Source organism: Rhodamnia argentea, chromosome 1, assembly GCF_020921035.1.
Source record: "Rhodamnia argentea isolate NSW1041297 chromosome 1, ASM2092103v1, whole genome shotgun sequence".
NCBI lineage: Eukaryota > Viridiplantae > Streptophyta > Magnoliopsida > Myrtales > Myrtaceae > Rhodamnia > Rhodamnia argentea.
Window position 1 is genome coordinate 19,701,826 of NC_063150.1, and position 10,671 is coordinate 19,712,496.

The 10,671-nt window shown below is 37.8% G+C and overlaps 2 protein-coding genes across 4 annotated transcripts in view; both read right to left on the reverse strand.

The window, feature by feature from the left end:
* Nucleotides 1-8,071, reverse strand: part of LOC115753949 (long-chain-alcohol oxidase FAO1-like) — a 17,200-nt gene extending 9,129 nt beyond the window's left edge. The window contains 2 exon segments of the mRNA XM_048273127.1: nucleotides 860-862; nucleotides 8,065-8,071. The gene's annotated coding sequence lies outside the window, so the exon portion shown is untranslated.
* The window catches only part of LOC115753955 (peroxisomal membrane protein PMP22), a 491,710-nt gene that overhangs the window by 34,906 nt on the left and 446,133 nt on the right, over nucleotides 1-10,671 (reverse strand). The gene's annotated exons all lie outside the window — the stretch shown is intronic.

A 10,671-nucleotide genomic window follows, 5' to 3' on the forward strand; every position in this document is an offset into this window, starting at 1 on the left:
AAATTTGCATCGCCTCGAACATAGAAAAAATCACCCGTCGTTTCATAATTAAAGGATTATTGCACATAAATAAGCGCATTATAATGTACTCTGGAAGAGTACTTTAATTTTTTACTTATCATTTAAATGTCGATGTACAATTTATAATGTCAATTATTAGGTATTTACCAACAATTAGAGGATGTGTTATCATAGATATGCAAATAAACATCATATTCTTCCGATTTCCTCCTAAATAGGTACCTTAATCTTTTTGCTCTTCTTGATAGTCAACTAACAACTATCAATTATTCACCAACAATTTGAGCCGCCCTTCTTTTCGGTAAAGGTATTGTATTTCATTTCCTTCGGGTCTCAAGTAATCTCCTCTTCCACGGGTTCGGTTGTGGCGTACGAACTTCGATTCCCGATCGGGTTAAGTAAAGGAATGTGAGGTTTCTCACCACCTAATGATGAATTTGAAATGAAATGAAAACAAATCAGGCTCAAAGTATACAATAATGAATCCAATCTGACCATCGATCTAAAACGAATTTCGAGTTTCTTACTTTTTAAGTGCTTGAATGTCTATGTGTAGCTCATAAATCTACACAGTCTCGAGATTAGTCAACACTCGTATTACCAAACAGCTTTTTTTTTTTTTGTCAGAAAAAACATATTCATTCACTAGGATAATAAGTAACTTGAATACAATTCGTAAGATTCGGAGCAAAGTAAATCCCCAAGGTCCGAAGGAGGATAGAGAACCCAGTCAATTGGTAAATGCTTTTTTCTTTAGGCTTTCACAACGCAATCAGCTACTCTATTACCAGACAATTGAATTGCAGCAATGAGTGAATTTAACGAAGCGACGTACAACCTGCTACCACAACAAAAAAAAAAAAAAAAATCGCTGGCAAATATTTTGAAAATGATCTTTACTCATACGATAGACTAAACTTGGATCTTTGAGTGGGGTACATGACAGTCCGGTAGTACTAACTACTAACCACTAATTTATGGCGATGGGAGCAAGTGGAAATCAATCGGTTTCAATCCCGCTAGACTGTATTCGGGATTTATTTTCGTGGAAAATAAATAATATAAAAAGTACTTTTTCATATTGATCATTTGTTATTGTTTGAAATCGATGAAAAATATTTGTATTATCAAAAACAATTTATGTTCAGACATTTTCATGGACAATGAAAATATTTTTCGTTAATTAATTTTTTTTAATTGAGAAGAGCAATCATTTTTAAAAATGTATTTTTCAAAGGATTAACTTTTCGATAACAAAAGAAGCCTAAAATGAGTTCCGAGTGAATCCCCAAACAACATCTCTTGAACATTCTTATTGATCATTTTAAAAAAAGGGTCTTATTAGTATAACAACTCTGAAATTGTCAACACACTTTATTACTATTATGCATCGTTTTTTAATTTTAGAGTAAATCAATTAGCATAAATACACCAACCTAAGCATAAGTTCAAGGGGAAAATTGCAGAAAATATCCTAAATCTATTATAATTATGTCAATTCAGTCCTAAACCCCATCCCTTTTTTTTTTGCCAATTAAGTCCTCAAAATTTTTACATTTTGCTAATTGAGCCCATTCGGAAAATTTTCGACCATCTTACATGGCACTGTCAATGCCGACATAGAAATTTTACTTTATTTTATTTTATTGAATTTTTAGGGATATCTGCACTGGAAGTTCTAAAACATTTTATGAAAGTGTAATTAAGTTATAAAACTTATAAAAAGTGCAATCAAATCGTAAAAATTGTCAAATTTGTACAATCGAGTCATTTTGATATTTTCATCCAACGTGGATCATGAAAAGTGTTGACGTGGATTTTTTAAATATTTTTTTCTTCTGCATGGCAATGACATGGCTAAAACACGAAATTTAAGCTAAAACAATATCATTTTGATCCAAATTTGATTTATCATACAATTTTTACTTAAATTAAATTAAAATAAATATGCTATAATTAAAAAGAAGAAAAAAAGAAAAAGCTAGAACCAGGCTGTGAGGGCTCCGGGACCGGGCAATCCCTACCGACCTTTCCCCCACTGTTGCCAACCCTTATTGAGGATGGTGGGACAGGCCTCACCCCCAAGTTCTAACCTTTTTTTAGCTGTTTTTTAAATTTAATTTAAATAAAAATTACATTAAATATCATATTTGGACAAAAAAAAACGACGTCTTTTAACCACTTCATCGCCACCTAGGAAAAGAAAATATTAAAAAAATTCACGTTAGCATTTTTCAAATTTGACAAATTTTAAGACTTGATTGTACTTTTTGCAAGTTTTAGGATTTAATTACACTTTCGTGACAAGTTTTAGGATTTTCAGTATACATATCCCTTCTTCTTTTTAATTTTAAAGGCTGCCAGCCTCGGGCCCAGACACCTCTGCTGGCCTTAACAATAATAATAAAAATAATAAAAGACAGAAAAATTCAAAAAATAAATTAGAAAAATATCAACAACGGCGGCGAGGATAGACTCAATTGGCAAGATATGAAAATGTTTAAAACTCAATTGACAAAAAAATGCCAAAAAACAATTTTAGAGCCAAATTGGCATAATTACAGTAGGTTCAAGACTTTTTTGGTAATTTGCCAGTGATTCGTAGACATAATAGTCAAGAGTTTTTATTTTTCTTTTTTTCATTTCGTGCAATAAAATTTGGCATATGGGGGAAGCACGCCACGAGAGAAAGTAGTACTCAGCTCCAAATAAATTCACACAATTTGTGGCACGCCATTGCCATCTACAAAAGCTCCAAAAATTAAATGAGCAGTTACCCATAATTTCACAACGGGGCCTGCATTAAGTGAGCAGAATGGACCTCCAACTAAGTTTGGAATTGAAGGGATGATCCAAAACATTGCTGTCCAGAGGAAGGAATTGAGTTGGATCAATGATGGAAGACGCTGCAATTAGGAACACTTGCAGAGGACGGTTGGGAACCCCCACCTAAAACTGTCGGGACACGTTGCCATTTGTTAAACCAGATGATTAGTACCCCAGATTAGCATTTGCATTTCCACTAATTGCAAGGGAAATTGATGGAAGAGTAGAGCCGTCGTTGACTAAGGAGGCGGGGGTTAATTCGCTTTGTCGAGGCGATAATGCTCTCTCGCAGCGCAAGAAAATCGCTTCCCGTGATACAATTTATATAAGGACGAAACAATGTGTCTGGTGATGTCAGACATCATTCTTGGATATTCCGAACGCTTTGACTTTTTAACATGTGTTTTGCCACGGGGCCTAGCCAGCAAGGCCTCTCATCCCCCAACGCCCGTCAAAAGTCGTCATCATGCTCATTAATTAGACAGGGCGATCTCTCAAGTCAAGAAAGAAGTACCTTTTTGTCTCTTCCTTCCTTCATCAAGAGCGTCGTTTGATTAAAATTTGCTTAAGTACCTCCCTTTATCCTTCCCTAGGGTTGGAAAGATCGTAGCATTTCTCGCTAGCTGTGTCCAGTTCTTTCGCACGAAATTGCTGTTTTGATTTGGGGATGCTTTGATTGTACTTTCGCTGTGCTGGCTCTTTACATATCGGTTGATTTGCACTGTCGTTAAACATACTCAGTTCTCGAACGATTAATAAGACATGTTAAATTGCTAATTAAACGAAAGGGTCGGGTCAAAGTCTAAATGATAGGGATGCTAACCAAAGTAATTGAACATTTTGAACTTCGATAATTGATGCAAGCGTCGGGAATATTCTCACGTCATTGCCTTATATCGCGAGAGCCAAGGTTGTTAGAAGAGATGGGTTTCATGTGCAAATGAACCAAACGATGGCCAACTTGACAACTATTTTAAGGATAATGACACAAATGATCTTTCAATTTTAACTCAATATGCAATGTGATTTCCCACATTAATATATTCATACGGCCAATGAGCTAAATTGAACATGTACTCAAAATTCGGAGATCATATTTGAACAAATTAAAAGTTCATGGACAACATTACATATCAAACTAAAGTTCAAGGATCATATTGAATAAGTTTAAAATTCAAAAACCTCATCACTCGTTTGGCCAGAATTCATGGTTCATTTATGTCATTTACCCATCACTTATTAAAGCATCGTTTCTGTTGAAATATAACGCGGAAGCTAACCCAAATCTTGCAAATAAATCAATGCGAAAAAGCCCAGAGAAATAACGATGAACAATAAAGGACACCGGAGATTACGTGGTTCGGTCCGAATATCGGTACCTACATCTACGGGAGAGCCAGCAAGAACAATCCACTATAATCGGAGAATCCGAATTACAATCGCTCAATACGCTCGTGTTTCCCGCACCTAAATTATATCCAAACCCTAAGTGTTCACAAATAAACAACTCAGATGTAAAACTCACGAAACACAAATCACCGTGTTCATGCGTCAAGCACAACCGATCGGTATTGCTGAATCAAGAACTTCTTCGTACGACGACCTTTACTGTGCGACGTCCTTCTTGATCCTTCGCGGTGCGGCTCTCGTTTGTTTTGTGCGGCTCGGTCAAGAAGAAAAGTGCCACGAAGACCTATCCCTCTTTTATATATATGTACGGCTTCTGATGCATAGCAAAAAGTGGAAAAAGCAAACCCTTGAGTTTTTTGTCTTCTTTTTGCTCCATGGGCCCCGCAATCTAACATATATATGTATTATATGGGAGCCCTTTATTTCTTTTACTATTCTGCCAAAAGAAGTCTCCGTACACTAGCATAGGGGTCCACGAAGTCAACTCAACTTGGTCAAATCTTACATATCTCAAGATTTCCTACCTCCGTAACAAACCGATTTATATCCGCAAACAATTTAAACTCGACACATATTTAATAGTTTCTTGCTTACCTACCTTTGGATTTCATCCTCTAATTAGGTGCTTGACATTATTTCATTTTTTGGTGGGTAAAATCATCAACTACATACTTATATTACCGTCTCGCTCTTATTGTTTTTATCGAATGACAGCAAGACAATAAGTACTCCGTACCCATTGGACCATGGGACTAAAAATTTAGGGGTAAATATAGTACAAGTGTCATAACTTTTATACGGCGATCACTTGAATACCACAATTTTTTTTTATCACATGAATGCCACAACTTTTAAATATCGACTACTTAAGTGCCATCGGCGATTTGGGTCACTGAAAAATCCTACGTGGCATTAAAATAATGTAAATCCAGCCTACGTGGACTATTGGAAAGCTGAATCGGCAAATAAAAATGGAAACGACGTCGCATGCTTCAGATTGAACGAGACAAATCAATTGCTTCAACAATTGGGGCAAAATCACTTGAACCTTAACCCTACCGAGATCTTTCAACAAATGGGGGAAAATCAAATTCTCATAAAAGGAATCTGAAGAACCCTAACCCTATCGAGCCGAACTCAACGAAATCGAAATCTTTAAATTGCCCAAAATCAAATCGTCAAAGTCGCGATGGGAAGTAGAAGCGGGGCAAGTGTCTCCCGAGTGTACGAGCAAAGCCAAGATGTAGCTCTACACTTTTGCTATTGTGGGTTGCGAAGTCCAGCGAGAACGGCTTGGACGAGAGATAATCCCGGGAGAAGGTTTCATGGATGCGCCAATTATAGTGCATACTTCAATTGTGGATATTTTAGGTCCCTAATCTCTGTTTTACTGATCTATCAAATTTTTCGATGTCTTTAGCATTAACAAGTTTTGGATTTAGGGTTTGTTTGCTCGATTTTGAGGGGATATGTTCTATTACTTTGCCCCGCTAATGCAACAAGCATAAACGAAATTGTGTACTGATTTTCTTGTAGGTGGGTTGACTCGAAATTCTCAAACCGAGCAACGGAGGTTATCTTGGAGCTCCTTCAAAATCAAGATGAAAGTCGACATGTATTGACAAATGAGTTAGACGATGGGGACTCAATGGAAGCAGAGGTAAAGGGTCTACAATATTTGATGAACCATTGGAAGAAGGAATTTTCAAAGATGAAAAAATCAAAGAGATATTTATCAAATGATTGTTATGGTGTTATTGTCTTTGGGTTTGTTTTGGTTTATGAGCATATGTAACCCTACTAAAGAGAAGGTTTTTTTTTAGTCTACCGTAATTGAGGAACAGTGATATGATGATGTCGTACATGAACGTGATATTGTTCATATGCCAAGAATTGTTGTTACAATTCTATGAGTTTTGAGGATGCCAACACAAGAATGCAATGGTACAAATGTAATGTCAAAATGATGTGCAGCAAGAGCAGAAGCATCGTCCTCGGCTTTTTTTTGTAAAGGTGTTCGAGATGGAATGAACTCCAACAAGCCATTGAATGATTGTTTGAGTGCCATAGATTTAGTTAAATCGACAACTTAGGTTACTGAACTTGCATAAAGTGGCCACTTAAGTACCATATCTTCTAAAAGTGGCCACTTAGGTTCCTCAATTTTTGAAAAGTGACCACTTAGGTTCCTCCATTTTTGAAAAGTGGTCACTTAAGTTCCTCAATTTTTAAAAAGTGATCACTTAGGTTCACTTTTTTTTATATTGCTGCTTCACCTGTATCAACCGTAAGATACTATTTATCTTGATACAACAAGCCAACCCCGCTACTAATACCATTGCACCATTACATAATCATTGCTACTCAATGATACCGCATATTCTTACATCATCATCAACAATAACAGCCAACCAAGTTCAATTACATAATGTTATTGTTAAACACACTAGCAAAAAATGCAACAGATCACTCACGAACGGATGTTCCAAACCAAAATGCAACATATTGCTGCCTTGCCAAAATGCAACAATATCACAACTTAACCATATTGCTGCATAACATACATCAAATCAAGTTGCAGCATCAAACATGATTCTAGCAACTTCAAATTTCTAAAAAAAACATCAACAACAGACATCATCTTAAATCCTTCCATCAATCAAGCTAAACAACCTCATCACTTCCTTTTTTTCTCTTTAAAGGCTTCACTTGATGCATGATCCTAGCACTCTTCTGAATTGGAATTATATTCACACGCTGCATTGCCGTCTCATTTTGCACTGTTTTATCTTTTGGAGGAGCCACCTCGCTTAGATGTTCAAGTACATTTGTATCGTCTCCCATTGAACTCATTGTCCGTGTTGGCACTATGGCAGCAGGCTATGCATTGACATTTGCGGGATCATTTGACCGACATGGAACTAAGCTTGGGGCGGGAGCTTCTTTTGCCGCTGCTCTTTTTACCCTTGGTTTTGGATGTGGCATTGATTGCTTTGTTTTCTCTTGTGCTCGAGTAACCATTGGTTGGTTTATCAATGCCTCCTCTTGGCTTCTTTGTATCGGTGCGATCGATTCTTAAGTTGGTCCTCCTTCAAATATCAAGACCTCTGAATTTCTTGAGTTGGTCATGTCGCCATTCATATCTGTCAACCCATGTCTTGTCCTTTTTCCAATTGCCCCATCTGTATGTTGTGATGCACAAGTTTGAGGAATATTTTCAGCTGGTCTCCTTTTAACCCGCAAAAAGGCGTAAAGCAATGAAGTTAATGCCCCAAAGATTTATAGTCAAAAGCAAAGACAATAACAAATAGCTTACCGGATATTTCCTCCTCGGTTGTACACTATTAGACCGAGTTTGCTCTAGAATTGGAACCGCATGGCTGCTTGTGTTGCCCTGTGGTGCCCCCGCAATGATTTCACGAATGTCTTCAGCTGGTCTCCTTCTAACCCGCAAAAAAAGAGAAAGCAATGAAATCATTGCTCCAAGGATTTACTGTAAAAATAAAGGATAATAACAAACAACTTACCGGATATTTCTTCCTTTGATGTACACTTGTGGACCGAGTTGGGTCCGGAGTTGGAACCGCATGGCTCCTTGTGTTGCCCCGCGATGCCCTTGCATAATTGGCTTGTGTTGTCTCCGATTGTTGTTGTTGGTGGTGCTGTTTCTTAGCTCGACAACCAGTCTTATTATGCCCTTCTCCATGACAAAATGAGCATCGAATTATTCCACCAGCCCCGCTCACTTTGTTATCACTGTTCTCAATTTCTTCCAATCTCATTTTCTTTTTAGGCCTGCCAATTTACTTCTTCAATGGTAGAGGTTTTGGGGGTTGATGGTTTGTTTTCTCCTAGAATTTGCTACTCCTCGGTGGTTGCATCATGAACCGATATGCAGCCGGATATCGATTTTTCTTATAAAAGTCATCAACATAATCCTCTGCATTGAGGTTCTTCAGCTGAATGACACACATGGCATGTGAACATGGTGTTCCAGTCAATTGTCATGCTCGGCAAGAGCATTTTTTCCTCTCTAAGTGGACAACATAGTTGTTATCATTATTCTTAATCTCGAAGCCATCGTCCCCATTCCAAATCGGCTCGCAAAACCTACTACCCCGTACACTCTCCTCCAATTTGTTTACAATCCTAGGCCCACATTGTCTAGGTCACTTTGCACATTCATCTCTCTGCCTATATAGCCTAGTCATGACCATCACTCGATGTCTTCCAAAGATACTAATTATTGATTTGCACCTGGCTCATATAATCCCGCCGTTGAATGCCTCACAAAGGTTGTTAGCAATGATGTCACACTTGAATTCTTCGCTAAAAAAGGCCTTACACCAATGTTTTGCTTTAATGCGGAACAAGTCTTCAAAGGCTTCGGCAGACAACTTATATAGGACTTGCTTGTGAACTCTAAAGTCTACCATGTTAGTGCTCTTTACAATCAATCAAAATTGCATTTGTAGCTCATCGCCTCTATACTTCTTCGCCTAATTTGCGTATATGTACCGAGCACACATTTTGTGCTCAGCATATTTCATCAATTCAGCTATAGCTGGAACAAGCCCCCAGAAAACCAGCAAACATTAATAACATACATAAAATGAGTATCATTAGAAAGACAACAGTTCAATCACGTTGTCTTACCTTTTGTTGATCGCTCATAAATGACCAACCACTTCCGTCGGTTATGTCAAGATTAGCCATTAGATTTTTCAGAAATCAAGACCAAGTGTCCTTATTCTCCGACTTCACAACAGCCCAGGCTATTGGAAACATTTGGTTGTTTCCATCTCTTCCAATTACTACCAATATCTTTCCTTTGGATAAACCCTTCAAAAGACAACCATCTAACCCTATCACTCTTCCGCATCCAGCTAAAAACCCCATTTCTACATGCCTCAAAACATATGTACATCCTGTGAAATCATGTTTCATGCTCATCCAATGATGACTCCTCAACCTCGACATGAATTCTACTCGGTGGATTTTGAAACCTACACTTCCAAGCATAGTTCCAAATCTGTGCATACTCTTGCTTGTATATACCCATCAATTCACTTATCACCTTGTGTTTAGCTCTTTTCCACTGATTTCTAGATACCTTCACACCTACTTCCTCTCCGACTAGTTGCTTCAATCGAGTCTTGTTTAGCTATGGCATGGCCTTAATGGTGTTGGAAAAGTGCTTGGCCAACCACACACTTGTCACTCTATTATTACGAAAATCGATACCATAGTTATGCTCTTCCTGGAGTGACCGGATTTGAAATGAGCCAATTCTTCTATCCAATGCAGCATATATCATCCATGGATAATTATATTGTGCACACTTCACCCTAATATAATTCTTCGTATTTCTAGTGAACTTCAAATTCCTCTGCCGAGTAATTGAATACTTCATGATAGTCTCTCTCAATTGTTTTGCATTATCAAATCTCATTGATAAGCAAAACAAAGGGCTTGCAGAATTTGAATCGTAAGAAGGGTACTTACTTGACCTTTTACTACTTTGAAGCACACCATCTTCATTGTCGTCTAAGCTGCAGCGATCATTCTCATTACTTTCCTCATTTTCTGTATCATCAGCATCATTGACAGCAGCTCCATCTTCCCTGTTTACAGAAATGCCATCATCAACTATCCCAACTTGTCCTTCTTTCCTTTGTCAAAATGCTCTTACTTCTTCTCTTGCTTATGCAATGTCTACATCATTAGCATTACTTGGGCATTGTGTATGCAGCAGTATTTCCTCATCTTCATCATTGGACAATGCAACTTCCCAAGAGCTCACATTTATTCAAGTCGATTCTTCGGTGATCGTGTCTTCACCATCGGATATGCCGTCAATTCTTTCAATTGCTCACACAACTCTAACACACGAGCTATATGGGAAGCCCGATTGTCCTCTGCTGTATGGGAAGCCTAATTGTTCTCTGCTTGTAGATTTTCTTCTAAAACAAATGCATCTCCATCTTGGGTTTCCACGTGAGCTTCCAAAATTGCTTCCTCACCGCCATTGCCATCAACATACACATACACCTCTTGACCATGAAGAAAATAGTAAACAACATCCCTAACACCACTATCATCATGCATGTATCTCATTCCATCCTTCGGACTCTGACCGGGTATTACATAATATAGCTTAGCAATTTTGCATCGCAACCGTTGCATTATATCCTTCTTAAACTCTTTATAAGATAGTCGACTCACACTGATGAGGACAAAAGCCACATCTCCACCGATATATTTAGTCTCATTGTCTCCAATTACAAACTTCCCACCGTAGAAAACTTTGACCGGCGCAGTCATATTGCCCATGGTAACGCTGTTGATTCAGAAAATAATTATTTTTATAATAGAGACCACAATGCAAGCTATGTTAACACTGCATGAAAGATA